Below are 16,081 nucleotides of genomic sequence, written 5' to 3' on the forward strand. Positions count from 1 at the left end.
CAGGAATAAACACCTGCTGGGTAACAGACCGAGTCCTCTTCGAGGAGGCCACACTGAGGAACAATGTGTAGGTTGATTCAAGTGCAGAACTGTTTCATGAGAGACAAGAAAGAGACAGAACAAATGAGGCAGTTTATCAAAGGGGAAGGGAAGGGTGATTCTAACAATAAAACTAGATTGATGGAGTCTCCTTTCAAAAGTTTTCTCTCCAAAATTCCAAAGTTCTTTTAGAAACATGACTTTGTCCATATGTAGTTTCAGGTCCCCCCCACTTTTTACTATCAGAGAGACAGTAAAAAAAAAATTATTTGAAATCTTTTAGTGTGTTTTACATGCAGGACATGCCCAGCCTTAACTTCTCGGCAACACCGTGCTTAATGCTTTTCCTGGATAACCAATCATCGTTCTGTTCAAGACTCTGTTTTTTTTAAAAGGCTTCAAATAGGTAACATATAACAGAATTACTACAGTTAGCGACACTCTTCTCAATTTCAGTTTATTCCATTCTTCATCCTTTTTGCCTTCAACTGCACTGATTGATGATTGACCTCGCATCTTCTCCATAACGTGTTGGCAAGGAGACTGGGATTCCATTTCCTATTTAAAAAAAAAAAAAAAAAAAAAAAAAACTGCTGGGCGAGCAGGGGGTGTGTGGTTTGAAACTCTCTGCAAAGATTCTGCATCTGGATGGACCTCAGAACTGAACAGCTTTAAATATACTGCCCAGATGTTTATTTTTGTTCAGAAAGGCCCCCAAAATTCAGGAAGAGGCATTTTCTGGGCATTTCCCTGAAGTGAGGGACCCAAAATGGAGCAGGGGAGCGGGGGTAGGCAGGAAAACCTGGGTTCAAACTCTTGCTTTGGCACTGAGCAGGTTAGGTTACATAGTCTCATCACTAGTCAAGTGGGGATAAGCCCACATGCTTTGCAGGCCTCGCTAGAGACAACGTAAGCGTGAATGGCTGAATGTGGTGCCAGTCACATGGTAGGTACATCAGAAATGTTGGCTTCTCAATATCCGAAAAGGAAAAATTGGGGCAGTAGAACTCAGGTAGTTTGAGAGAATGGCTGCAGGAAGAGACAGCAAAAAGAAAATAAATAATTTATTTCTCATATCGATGCACCTTTTTTATAAGAAGTTTGTCACATTCGCTTCCGGTTTCAATAAAGAGGAGAACGACAGATAACCAAACTGGCTGCCCCTGAGTTCTGCTCCGTCCCTGAAGGCCATGCTGCCTCAGAAAGGCTGGGCCCCTCGGGGTCTTTCTGCACAAGTTGCAGAGACAAAGATGCACGTGTCCTTTTAGGTAGGGGCCAGAGTGGTCTTAGAAAGCCCCGCTGATACCAGCTGCTGATGCCAATGATCTTCCTACTTTTCTTCCACTGTGCCCACCTCCCTGCTCACCTTCCTTCACCCACCAGGCAGTTGCTAAAAAATCCTGGCAGCTTGTTTCCATGCAACATTAAAAGGTTTCTGCCAAAAGGGATAGGAACATCAAAGACACCCAAACTTGGGCCTTTACTGATTGTGGGGACATGATTGCCCACCTCCTTTTGATTTCAGAGCTAAAAGAATCATCTGGCCAAGCAAACCTCCAAGAGAGAAGTGCCTTGCACACTCCGATGCTGGGCCATCGACCGTGCAGGGGTGGATGCTGAAATCCGTTTGATGTATTTATGGCACCTACTCTGTGTGATACCTTCAAAGAATGTGATGACCGAATGCCACAAAGCTTCCTCAGAAATGCACTGTGGGTCCAATAAATACATACATAATTTGACATTTCTTTGACATTTATTGACTTCTCAGAGGCTCATGGTATATGGAAGACAGACCACTTGAATGTTAAACAGTATCCTACCGACATGGTTTGAGTTACTGTTTAAAACACTTTTATCGAGGCACTCCCTCTCCGATACAAGTTACGTAAAAGAAATGGGGATTGAAGTACTGCAAACGTGGATATTGGCAGCTGCTTGATGGTCGATGGAGACAGACACCCACCTCTTCCCCGAGAAGTGGAGAGCAGTGCTGCAGAACGTGCTCCATCCCCCAGGAGACTGACCTCCCATCTGGTAAGACAGAAGCCATTACTCTAAAGGTTTAATGGCATCCAGTTCATTTGGGGTGAACTTCACAAACTGCATTAGCCAGTACATAAAGGCTCTCTTTGATATAGGTGACTAATGTGCTATGAATGACTAACATCACTTCGGGGCTCAGAATCAAGTCGAGGATTTCCATTGGAACCACCTGCTCCAAGAGTGAACATAAAAATCCCAAGGAGATGCACCAGGCAGAGGCACTGACATGCTCCCTTCTGACATCTTGCACCAATATGCTATGACCCATCAAGGAAGCCGTATCTCATCTTCAAATGGCTGAGCTTTCTACTGCAGCTCTTAAAAAAATGCTATTTGTAATTGTAACCAGATTGTCCCCCCCCCCAACGCACCATAGAATTTGGTAATAAAGGTAATATTCTTCTATAAAACAACGGTTTCATAAAATGATCAGAGCCTGGCCCAGTGTCCTAAACACTTACCTCCCCCCTTAAAGTTTGGGATTAGATAAAAGTGCCATAGGGACATGACTGATGTAATGTTTCAAAAATCATAAATGCAGGGAGAGGGATTTTAAAGCTGGATAATGGAGAGAATGGAATAATGCAATAAAAGCTGGCTCAAATGCTGAGTCTGTGATATTTGATTTATTGTTTTAATATAATGCCATAGAGCCATGCTTGAATATACAGCAGTGTTTTATTTATCTGATAGTCGTGATCCTAACAATGGGTGTTTAACAACGGCTCTCCCGGAGTTGGTGACACACACAGATGAGGCTGGTTTGGGGACACTCCCCGAGAAAGGTAAGCAAACAGCAAGGAGAGGTTGACAGGCTGTTTCAGGGGTACCTAAGAGCCCTGCTGAAAAACAATTCCTCACCTCTCCTGCATGGCTCTGCAGTTTTAAAAACTGCCACCAGCCCTGCAAAGCTCAGCAAATTGGGCACAAGATGAAGACCTTGGTAAAGAGTCACAGCCCACAGGACTGGCCCTGAACTCTCGGGTTCTGAAGCTGGCAGTGAGAAGCATGGGAAGAGGGTCGTGGGGAGGTGGGAAGAAAGCAGCACCCCCATGTTCCTCATCTCCCTGAAGACCCAGCTCCGCCTTCTTCGAATGTGCCAGAGAAAATACCATGAGCCGTGGGGCCAAAGTCCTGCTTTATTCTGGAGGGCTTTTCAAGTCCTCAACCAAGAGATGGAAAATTCAGCTTGATGTATTGGGCAACATCCTTCTTTCTTTAAAAAAAAAAAAAAATCAAACCCCACCACCTGCAAGCTATTTCCAACAGTTCATTGTCAGACTGGCCATGGCAGGGCCCTTTACTGCTCTTCAAGCAGCATGCCACAGTGGCTAAGAGAAGAGCTGGATTCAAACCCTGTTTATCTCCCGACTAGTTTTGTGGCCTCGTGCTGACCAGTGGAAACTCTCCAAGCCTTAACTTCTTTACCTTTTCAATGGGGATTAAAAGATTACCACCTCAGAGAAGGTTCAGTAAAATATCATCTATAACCAGTAATGATGGAAAGAGAGTGGTTCGGAGGTTAGAATCAAAACTCAATACTTCGCTTTATGATGTCTTCGGTCGGGGACGTTGTGTCTTTGCACTTGGTGGAAGACTTCTGGAGTGTGGCCCACAACACATGCACCTGAGATCATAAAACGTCCTCAAATCGCGTCTCAAATATGGTCTCATTTCAGAAATTGGAAGGTCCAGTTCTAGACAATAATCACATTTGACTTGTCTTCAAAACTTCTGCTCTCCCTAAGCCAGTGTCCTCCCCAAGAAGAACTCAGTCCCTCCACACTGTTCTCTTGGGCAGTCTCCTTTTAAATGATCTTAGACCCAACATTATAAATGACCTCGACCCTGACCAGTCTGTACCTCTGGCCCACCCATTCATATACCTTTGACCTACTTCCCTACTTCCTTCCCCCTCATCTCTCCTCTCCTCCATCCTGCCCACTCTCCCATATCAGACCCAGACTCGACGTGCCCCCCAAATTCCAACCAGACAACCCCCTCTCCAAGTAGCCTCACTGAAAGCCCTCATGAGGGGAGGGTGGGGGAGGGAGGGATCTGGCACCAGCTTCCTTCAAAGAAATCCTCCTCCTCCGAGCGCCTGGGTGGCTCAGTCAGTTAAGCAACCAACTCTTGATTTCAGCTCAGGTCATGATCTCAGGGTCCTGGGATCGAGCCCTGTGTCAGGCTCTGCTCTCAGCAGAGAGTCAGCTGGAGGATTTTCTCTCCCTCTCTCTCCACCCCTCCCACCGCTCTCGCTCTCAAACAAATAAATAAATAAGTCTTAAATTAAAAAAAAAAAAGAAAGAAATCCTCCTCAGAAACCCACTCTCTCTCCCTTTTATACCCTACAGGGGGATTTTTCACACCATCTAACGCCTGCACCCTTGAACATCTGCATATGGTCTGGCATCTCACCTTGGAATTTCATATCTACAGTGTCCTGGTGCCTCTGTTCACAATTCCAGTTTCCCTCCTAACACACGTGTACAGAGTGGTCAGCACCTGCCTGGCGTACAGTAAGTACTTAATAAATGTGTCTATCCAAAGTAATAATGTGAGTCATAAACTTCAGCGCTTGGCACAATAGCATCAGGTTTGAAACACAGATCAAGGCATGTCTCCACTTAGCTAAAATCCTCCATTGGCTTCCCACTGCACTTAGAATAAACCCCGCTCCCTGCATTCACCCGCCAGGCCCTGCCCACTGCTCAGACATCACCTCCAACCCTGTGCTTCTCCATGCATTTCCTCCAGCCACCCTGGACATCTGCTCTTTCCTGTCTCAGGGCCTTTGCCTTCCTGCTGCCATGGCCTGAACTCTCCTGTCAGATCTCTGCCCTCGGATCCCAGCCAAAGAAGCCCACCTGACCACCCACCTGGAGTAGGTTTCTCCATCCCACCCCAATCCCAGGCACAAATGAGCCCATTCTTAGGAAACCCTTTATTCAAGGCCATTTCAACAATCTGAATCCATCTTCTTAACTTTTCCATGCACTACTACGGACTGAATGTTAGTGTGGTCCTAAAAGGTGTAAAGCCCTAACCCCCAGTGGGATGGTATTTGGAGGCGAGACCTTTGGGAGGGAATCAGGTTTAGATGAGGCCATGAGGGTGGGGCCCTATGATGGGATCGCTGCCCTTATCAGAAGAGGAAGACAGACCAGAGTCCTCGCTCTCTCCACCATGTGAGGACACAGTGAGATGGTCATCTGCAGGCCAGGAGGAAGGCTCTCACCAGGAACCAGCCACGCTGGCCCCCTGCTCTCCGACCTCCAGCCTCCAGACTGTGGGAAATAAATGTCGGTTGGTTAAGCCACCTCTTATGGTGTTTCATTACAGCGGCCCAAGCTAAGACAGTTTATTATCTCTTCTCTCCCTCAGACAATGAGTGACTCCCTTATTATTTCCATCTAAAGAAAAACATCTCCCTCTTCCCAAATGCACGACATTCTCACAAGACTACTACTTGTGGTAAGGGGACAATAATAACTAACAGCAGGTATAAAGGATTTACATGGGAGGCAAAAGGTCTTATGGGTATTAGGGCACTTAACAAACACTATAAGGTAGGTACTTAATTATGCTCATTTTCTACTGAGGAAAGGCAGGCACAGAAAAGTTCAATAACCACTGTCAGGATTACACAGCTAATAAGGGGTGGGGTCAGAATTTGAACACGGACTGTCTGGCCCAGAACCTGGATTGTCACCCATCGTGCGGTCTGCCATCTTGTTCTTCCATCACCTCTGTGCGCGGAGTGGAGGTCGGCCAAAGCGGAGACGGGCACCTCTCCCCTCCCCGCTCCACCCACTCTCTGTCTTTCCAAATCCTCAGCACACCTACAGATTTAAGACTGAATTTTTACACAAATGCAGAGTAGTCATAAATTTATAGATTTAAGACTCTAAGTTTTTACCATTCAAATTCTTCTTAGCTTAATCATCATTTTATGATGTTTCTCTGAAATCTTTCTATCAACATCTGCTTGGCACTAGCTTAACTGCTAGACAACGAAACATGTTAACTGCTTACGTATGGTGTCACCCACATGCCTGTTGTTCACCCATGGGATGGGGTGACTTCGAGATCAAGTCAGTGGGAACTTCTCTCTCTCTCTCTGTCTCTGGTTTTTTTTTTTGTTTGTTTGTTTTGGTTTGGTTTGGTTTGGTTTGGTTTGTTTCTGAGACAAAGCAGAGCAGAACTACACGAGCAGGCTCCAAAACATTTTTTTTTTTCGGGGATTGATGAAAACAGTAATAGTGACTATTTGGTGAGGACTTCTTGCAGAGAGGCAGTGGAATATAGTGGTTTAAAGTGTGGGCTCTGTAGCCAGACATGCTCTGAACACTCACTTGAGATTCTGAGCAAGTTACATCTCTTGGTGCCTCAGTTCCCTAATCTGAAAAATGAGAATATATTTATCATAGAATATTCTATTAAATGAGTAAATATATATATAAAAGTGTTTAGAACAGTGCTGATATAAAAGTGCCACATAAATATCAGTTTGGGGCAAGCAAGTGCAAAAAAGGGATGTGTCAGAAGAGGGGGGAATCCCAAAAACAAAGTAGGAAAGGAGCTCAACCGGCCGGCAGATTAGTACAAATTCGATGAAACATAACCCAAGACAATGCATTTACAGATAAAAGGTTTGCTGAGGTGAGATGAAACATTATACCACAGGGCAGAGAGGAAAAGAGAAATGCTCTCATTTTAGCCTGGTACATACAGTCTTCCCCATTGTCTCCCATTTACAATCACAGATTCTAAGTCCCCGCACGTCCCTCCTAAAGAAGCTTCCAGCACAAGAATCACCCTCTGCCATGCCCCCCAAGGTATCCACATCCTAATCCTCAGAACTTATGAGCATTACTTCAAATGGCTAAAAGGACTTTGCAGGGGTGAATAACTTAAGGATTTTGAGAGGGGGAGATGATCTTAGTTTATGCATAAATAATGAATAAATCCATCACAGGAAAAAATATTAATAATAGTTACCAGTGTTTGAAAACATAATAGCATTGTCTTAGTCCATTTGGGCAGCTGTAACAAAATACCACAGACTGGGTCACTTGAAAAACAAAAAACAAAAAACATTTATTTCTCATAGATCTGGAGGCATGAAGATCGAGGTGCCAACATGGCAGCCTGCTGCTGAGGCCCCCTTTCTGGTTCATAGCTGGCTCCTCACTGTGTCCTCACAGGATCGAAGGGGACAACATTCTCTCTGGAGCCTCATTTAGAAGGCACTAATCCCATTCCTAAGGGCTCCCTCCTCATGATTTAAGCGCCTCCTAAAAGCCTCACTGACTAATAATCATCACCTTTGGGGATGAGGATTTCAACATACAGATTTTGAGGAGACACATTCAGACCATAGCAATCATTAAGCTTTTCTCTGTATATTTTCATTATATTTAACCCTTACCATAATTCCCTTTCTACAGGTGAGCAAACAAGTTTAAAGTGGTTAAGTCATTTGTCCAAAGTCATAAACTAATAAAGTAGCCAAATGGGAATTCAAACCCAGTTTGAGTCCCTAAATAATTACATTGAATTGAACAAATAAAAATATATATAAAATTTACATAAAATTTAAGTTTTCTCTCACTTTCTTATATTTATGAAGTCTACTATCACTTACCTGTTGGCATGTGCTAGCAGAGATCCACGCAAAAGAACTAGAAAAAAATAGTAATATTAACAGCAAAACTCAGAATCATCAATGCCTAAGATCAAGTCACCGCTTTAAAAAACACTAGGTAGGGGCGCCTGGGTGGCTAAGTCATTGAGCATCTGCCTTCAGCTCAGGTCATGATCCCAGGGTCCTGGGATCAAGCCCCGCATCGGGCTCCCTGCTCCGCGGGAAGCCTGCTTCTCCCTCTGCCACTCCCCCTGCTTGTGTTCCTGCTCTCACGCTCTCTCTCTGTCAAATAAATAAGATCTTTAAAAAAATAAATAAATAATAAATAATAAAAACACTAGGTACTTGGACTTGTAATGTTACTTTGTTTAATAGAATGTACCATTTAGTTATACTCAGTGTTTCTAAGCATTGTAAACTGGAAACAAATACAGAGCGCCCTCTAAGACCTGCCGTTTGTCTATAAGTGCCTGCTATTGTCAGGTGCCAGGCCGTGATAAGCGTTTAATTCTCACGACTACACTAGGCTGCCAGTGATTTCTTATTCTTCCCATTTTACACATGGGGAAACTGAGGCAGGGGAAGTTAAGTAACTGGCCTGAAGTCACCCATGTTATGAGCAGCAGAGCCACAGTTGAAACCAACAGCCATCTGATTCCAAATTCTGTAACCCCTCTGAGAGGGGAGAAAACTAGCAAACTCTATCCACTTGCCCCACCCCCCGACAAAAGATGTCATTAGAAGGACATTCCCACCCTCAGTCCCTTAGAGAGACTGGCAGGTAGCAGATCAACTAGCTCTGAGGAGAGACAAGGAGAAGTAGCCAGAGGAGGTGAGACAGAACAGCTCAGTCTGTTGTCTTATGGGGTTCCACAAAGAACACAGTGACTTCTAGGTATGAGGCGCCCTAAGCTAGCACATTATTCATTTTGTCGAGCCCCGAGTCTGTTTGCCTGTGACCTCAACCCCCTTCCATGGATCTTACCTCTGGGGTCACAGGCAGCAAACCTACCACATCCTCTCCCACCAATGGACCTGACGTGCCTCCCTAAGATTTTGTTTCTGAGCTAACCATACTCCTCTTCTTCAGATGCCCTTGACAGAATTAGAGTATCTGTCACCATCAGAGGTGACTCCCTACCTGGCTGTTTCCTAGACTTTAGTCATGTCAACTCATATCACCTCAGCAAGATGGATGCTGCAGGACGTGGAGGGAGAGGCTGGTCAGAGATTTTGTGTTTGTTTTGTTTTCGTTTAGTTACTATTCAAGAGAGTATGATATAATATTCAGTTCTTCCAGTTGCTGCTTCCAGCTCCTGGCCAAGGGGGTGGTGAGTTGAATGAAGGGCAACCGGGCCCCCCCCCCCCACCTCCCCAGGGCTGGCACTGCTTATCTGCACACAGAGGGTGACCCATAGCATGGTCTGTACCTGACAGCCCACCCCGTGGGCATGACCAGGAAACTGCCACACTGGAGTCGGGGAAGGGCCCTTGTATTTCCTCACCTAGGCAAGAACGTTCCTACCTCCTCTAAAGCATTAAGGAGTGGTCCCTCTCCGTCTCCAGAGACATGAGCAAGCATAATTTCTGGGCAAGGAGCTTCTTGTCACAACGCCATAATATCCCCTGGGAAAGGGTCCTGAGCACATGTAAAATGCCCACACTCAGTTAAGCCAATTTATTCTCACATAAAAAGGGAAAAGTTATTCCTTTGAGGGTGAGCTTCAGTGGGGTCTTTGGGTTCCTGAACAGAATTTGACCCGTGATCTCCTATAGCAGTTTCCATTTGTAACTTTTTGGTTCTCCTCTAGATGATTCCATTTAAGATGGCCTCATTCACACAGTGGTAAAATAGAGCTATTGCAGAAAATAAATGACTTATGACATATTCTTCTCTAAGAAAGATAGCAAGGCATTAAGACCTTGCCACAAATGCCAACCAAAATACCCTAAAAGATATCGTGCTAAAAGAAAGGAACATAGACTTGATCTGGATTTCATTGAAACACATATTGACGCAGGATGAAGGATGCCATGTTGTAAGCCAGATGCAAGGCTCCTGACAAGAAATCTCTGACTTTATGCCAGTTTGCTTTAGGTTCCAGGGTCCCCATGGGCTTTGGTTCTGCTGCCATTTCTGACCAGGATGGAACAGTAGAATCAGGAATCCAGGGCTCAAGGCCTGCCTCCGCTTACTTTCCATCTGGGATTTTGCACTCACCCCTGACCCTTCTGAGCTTTGATCACTTCGTCTGTGGAAACATTACCTCTTCTCACACTAAGACTTACACCCCGAGGTTATTGTGAGAAATAATGACAGAATCACTACATTGCACAAGTGTAACTAGTGGGACACAATCCGGGAGCAGCTCCAGGTCTCTCTCTCAGTGGCTCTTCTGGTTCATTCTATAGGACTGGCTTTTTCTGGCTCCTGTATCAGATTTAGGGAAAGTGTCAGGATCCCTCAGACACTTTAAAGTACCGTTGGCCCTTTAACAATGCAGGGGTTAGGGGCGCTGACCCCCACCCAGTCAAAAAACCACATATAACTTTTGACTCACCAAAACGTTAACTACTAATAACCTACCGTCCACTGGAAGCCGTACTGATAACATAAACACTCGATTAACAGATATTTTGTAGGTTATATATATTCCATAACCCGTATTTTTACAATAAAGTAAGCTAAAGAAAAGAAAATGTGATTAAGAAAATCATAAGGAAAATACACTTCCTGTACTGTAAAAAATCGCTGTATAAGTAGACTCACTCAGTTCAAACCCGTGTCGTTGAAGGGTCAACTGTAATCAAAGCAGTCTTGGTTGGATAACTCAAATCTTGGGGTCCCAAGGAATAAATAAAACTTTCCACTTTTATGTTCTCACTCACAACCTCTCTGTGACCATGGCTGGCTGAGCCGGCTGGCCGCCTGCCTGGGGAAAGATGATGTTTGACTCCTCCTTCCCCACCTTGCACATTCATCCCTTCTCCTCAAACGTGCTAATCGTGGTTTCTGACCCTTTCTGGATCAGAATTAAGGGAAGGAGAGAAGAAAAGGTGTCTCATCTTAGGATGACCTAGCTTGAGGCCCTCAGCTTCTCTCCAGGGGCTCTTTCCTGAGTCTCACCCCATAGGTGAGCATTTCTTTCCTGTAGCTCTATTGACTTGGGCAAATGTCTCCCTTCCAGCAACACTTGGAGATTCAGACCTCTGCTTCCTCTGGGGTAGTGGGGGGGAATGGACCTCACCCCTGCTGGCAGCCATCTTGGTCAGGATCTGAGACAGCCCCACTACTCACAGGCACAGCCCCCATCTGCTCCACGAGACACACTTCCCTTTGCCTAGAGAAATGCAGGGAGTGCAGCTGGCCCCAGGGCAGTGCAATTGCTCCTTCACTCCTTTCTGTCAGCAACTAGCCAGTCAGTCTCTCACGCTGAGTTCTAGAGATGAGTCACGTGCCAGTCCATCGTGTCCACCAAACTGCCAGAGACACATGTTACATTCTCTGGGTGAATTCCTTGCAGCCCCTCTCTCTGGACCTGAGAAGAGTCACCCCACCCTTCTCCCTATGGGAGCAACTCACCCCACCAACGACTCTATGCACAACCCCCTTCTCATGTCCCCACCCATACATCCATCTTTCCAGCTTCCTCCAAGCTGGTGGTCAGGAGCGAGTCAGAACCCATGTCTTGCTCACCTCCATTTGTAAGTCTTGCTTATGGTTTTGCATCTGACTTTGGACTGTAGCCTTAATTAACTTGAACACGCAACTGCAATTGGAACTGGTAGAGCTTGGTGTTAATATCTTATTGCAGTGAGAGTTACAACGGCAGCCAGTGCTGATCGTCACTGAAATGCACCGAGCGCTGTACCAAGCGCTTTATGGGTATTCTCTTGACTCCTCACTGTCCCCTATGAGGGAACTTTGATACTCGTTTCACCTGACAGATGATGAAAGCTGAGGTCCAGAGAGCATCTGTGACTTGGCTGGGATCACAGAGTTTGTAAGGGGTGATGGTGAGAATGAAAAGCGGGTCAGTCTGATTCTGAGGCCAGGGCTCCTCCAACCTCTGTCCTCACACTGGAATGCTGGTGAAGCCATCAAATCAGTCATTTATTTGATGGTCTATGAGAAAGCTTTTTGTAAAACCATAAAGTATTCCTCAATTATTTATATTGTTATTGTAGTTATAAAAAAACAATAATTTTTATTATTCCATTCTATCGGTATGGCTTTAGGCTGCTTATATAAGATACATTAAACACTCCAGAATGATTTAAATGGGGGCTGGGGATTGGGAGGTGATAGAGTAAGTGTTACAGTGGCCATTAAAATGTCTTAGACACTAAGGTGCCTAAAAATGGAATATTTAACTGTATTAAGATTGCCAAATTAAATTGGCTGTCTTCCCAAGCATGATCTGTAGCAATTGCCACTTGACTGAACCAACAGAATGAAATGAGGGCAACACAAATGAGGTTCAAGCCCCCCTCTGTGCAGCACACATAGCTTTACTGATTACTCAGAACCCAGAACACCTACGCTTTGCTTTGCATTCACACAAACATCAGAAATATTTGCACAAGTTTCCCTAACCCCTCAAGAGGATTTAAAAAGATAGCTTTCCATTACAACATGACATGCATAGCGTGTCTGCAGCCAACAGGTCATGAGTTGCTGCCGTGTGTGGGACACCAGCCTGAGCTCTTCATGAGAATGACTTCCTTCAACCTTCTCAACAACATATGTAAGACCATGAGGATTCCTGCGTTACACAGGGAGCTTAGGATAAGCACTGTGGGAGGTGGAATAATTCCTTGAGAATGATTCTTGCCCTGGGAAGAGGATACTAGATTATCCAGGGGGTAATCACAAGGCTCCTTGTAATCACAATGGGATCACAAGGATCCTTGAAAGATGGAAGAGAGAGGTAGAAGGTCAAGGTCAAATTCAAGGAGAGATTTGAAGATAGCACATTCCTGTCTTCGAAGGTGGAAGAAGGGGCCCTGAGCTAAGGAATACAAGCAGCTCCTAGAGGCTGAAAAAGGCAGAAGACAGATTCTCCCCTGGAACCTCCACTAGGCACACAGGCCTGCTGACACCTGGATTTTAGCTCAGGACACCACTCATTTGGATGTCGGACCTCTAGAACTCGGAGACAGTAAGTATGTATTGTTCTAAGCCGCTAAATGTAATTTGTCACAGTTCTGCCACAACAGGACATTAACACAGTCACCTGCATTAATCAACCACGGAGGATGGATTTGGACTCTGGTGTGCCTGACTCCAAACTCCATCCCTGGGCTTTCTCACTGTTGCTGGTTAAAATGTGTCCCCACCACCACCCTCAGAAAAATAATAATAATAAAAAGTCTTAATCCCCAGTATCTGTAAATGTGATCTGAATTGGAAATGAGGTCTTTACCGATGATCAATTTAAGATGAGATCATTGGGGTGGGCCCTCATCCAGTACGACTGGGGTCCTTAGAAAGGGTGAGACTTGGACACAGACAGACACAGAGAGGAAGACGGTGATGTGAAGACACGGGAAGAGGGTCACCTACAAGCCAAGGAATGTCTGAGGCTTCCAGAAGCTGGGGGGAGACACCTGGAACATCCTCACGCCTTGAGAGGGAGCATGGCCCTGCCAAAACCTCGATTTTGAAACTCTGACCTCCAGAACTGTGGGACAATAAAAGCGGATTGCTCTAAGCTACCCGGCCTCTGGTACTCTGTTTTGGAAGCCCTAGGAAATTAGTGTGCCCACGATGCAAAGCAGCCTCATTGCACTTGAGTCTGGTCTTCCACACGCTCAACCACATCTAACGCTAGGGAGCCTATGGGTAATAAATGGAAAACAATGCCACCTGACACTGGCGTGAGTTTTTATTTTATAGAACACTTTGCACCAGTATGAACTTAACTGGAACACACCACAATCCTGTAAGTGAGGCCAGGATTTCTCCGGGGCGGCTCTATGGGAGCAGAAATTACCTAGTGCTTTCAGACACTGGCCTTCAACAGTCTGTGTCCAAATCCTGCCCCTGTCGCAGACTCGGGGAAATTTCCAACCATCGATGTGCCTCCATTTTCTTATCTGTGTGTTAGAATAATAATCGTTCCTGGCTCATAAGGTTCTCGTGAGAGTTAAATTAGATAACACACATGATGTTCTTCGCCCAGCCCATAATAAGCCCCCCCAAAACCCCACCTCACAGACAGGAAAACCGAAGCTCAGAGAATTTAAGTGATTTACTCAAGAACATATGGCTTCTAAGTCACAAAACCAGGATGAAAATCTAAGTCTCCTAAACACTAGGGCAGAACTATTTGCACTATAATACAGGCTGCCTCTTATTTTTTGTTTTCATTATTCTTTGGGTTTAAATCAATCTGAACCTTTTTGTCCTTTAAGCAATTCTAATTTTAATTCTGCTTTCCATGCCCACCCCAGTCAATAAAGATTATAGTTTCCACAAACCACTAATTACTAATTCTTCTTGTCCAAATTCTTTGATGAGACCCTTTATCCCTAGGACTAAGTCACCTTATTGCCCAATAGCAAAGCTGTTTTCTCAAGATAATGCTTTCAGTAGATAAAACACCAAAGACATAAAAAGGTGGAAGTCACAGCAGCCCCCCACCACCCGCCACCAAGGCACTCGACACCCCCCCAACCCGCCATGTTCTCTTCCTGGGTCCACTTTGCTGAGTGAGGCGGCCCCTGATTATTTACAAGTTCTTTCGGTGTTTGTAAATAAACTCAGTGTCCCACAGATTCAAAAGCTGCCTTGGGACCTCCCTTCCACCTTATTATGTTTTCTGCATTTATCCAACCATTTCAGAACTGGTTCTCCTTAAAATTATGGGATGCAGAATGAAAAACCCATCAGGATTTAATGACCATATTTCAGCTTCTTACCGCTTAAAGGAACTTGGCTTTTTCAGCGCTTTTGCAATCCTGCAAACTGGAAGCAGATCAGAAAGGTAGAGTGAGAGTTTGATTTTTTTTTTAACTGTCACAAACCATCCATCAAAATGAAACTATTGATAGGGAGCAGGGAGAAGGCATGAAGAGTCACGAGTGAGGAGGACTGGACAATATTAAAAAAGACAATCTCTCAGACTAATAAAATACAATTAACTGAATTTCATCAAGCCTTCTATAAAAAATACACAAAGAATCAATATTAGGCATAAAACCCAAAAGTGGGTTGTTATCTCTAAACCAGAGAAAACATTTCATTAGGCTGAAGGATTTTATACTCCCATTGGGAAAATTGCTTTTCCCTGGTACCCCTCCTTCGCTTACTTACAGAAACCCAATTGAAAAGTCAATCATCAAAATCACTTAGCAAATGTCAAAAGGTGCTGCCACCTTCTAAATATATTTGTTCCTTTATGGGAAATGCAGGCCCTAGAAATCCTGGCATCTTGCCCCGTACCGACCCACACTTTTCCAGCGTTTTGCTATTCTGACTTTTTCACAGTTTTCTTTTTCTGTTTGTCTGCTTGTTTTTGTTGTTGTTGGAAACAGAAAGCCCGTTTTATAAGGCTATGAGCAACAGTTTTTCCTTTTAACATGTCAGAGTTCTTTAATGGCCATGCACCAAGAGACCTCCTGTTGCCCAGGTTATAAATGAGCATCACTTCCAGGCCCAGCTCACAGCAAGCCTTTTCCAGGCTAATCAGATGATGTACAGTCATTTCACATCTCGTCTTAGGAAGAACCTGTTGCTTAATTTACACCCTGCCCAGTAACAAAGCCGGTTGGGCGTATGGTCCTGTGACCACAGATCAACAAGCACGCCCTCTTCTTCCGCCATTTACTAAAACACAGGTTAAGCAGATGCACAAAGACCCCAGGAGCAGAATTTGAAGATCAGATGCATGCACATGCATGCACATACACACCCACACACACACACACACACAATCAAAGTTGGAACTTACAAAATCATCTGAAGCTCTCAAGTCATAAATTACTGAACTAGAAACAGCATGATCTAAGACTGCCATGCCTGGGTACCAAGGGCCAGGCTTCTAGTAAATAGTAGCCATAGTATATTTGTAACCTACTGGGTACCCCGACATGCACCTGACACGTTTTACCATTCTGCTTCTGAATTCTCTCTTCACTGGCTCACTACGGCAGCTGGGGCAGGTGGTTTCATTTTCAGGGCCTAGGGTTGTTAAACTCACATGTGATATATCTGAACACTCTTTGTCAACCTTTGAGTGCTTTAAATAGCCTCCCACAATGACTTGTTCTATTTGTGGACCAGTCTGTGTGTGTATTCACTTATTTAGCTAACTAAATTAACCAGACTGTCTGCATATTTCTAAC

General features: G+C 44.7%; 1 long non-coding RNA gene across 1 annotated transcript; it reads right to left on the reverse strand.

Annotated features, from left to right (window-relative positions):
* Positions 1 to 481: 481 nt before the first annotated feature.
* On the reverse strand, positions 482 to 15,786 carry LOC141373189 (uncharacterized). Its single transcript, XR_012378892.1, has 3 exons — positions 15,688 to 15,786; positions 14,657 to 14,702; positions 482 to 597 (listed from the first exon to the last, which is right to left on the reverse strand). It is a non-coding gene; the product is annotated as an uncharacterized lncRNA (long non-coding RNA).
* Between the last annotated feature and the right edge of the window lie 295 nt (positions 15,787 to 16,081).

Source organism: Callorhinus ursinus, unplaced genomic scaffold, assembly GCF_003265705.2.
Source record: "Callorhinus ursinus isolate GAN/ISIS: 27379988/994484 unplaced genomic scaffold, GSC_fseal_2.0 scaffold8, whole genome shotgun sequence".
Lineage (NCBI taxonomy): Eukaryota > Metazoa > Chordata > Mammalia > Carnivora > Otariidae > Callorhinus > Callorhinus ursinus.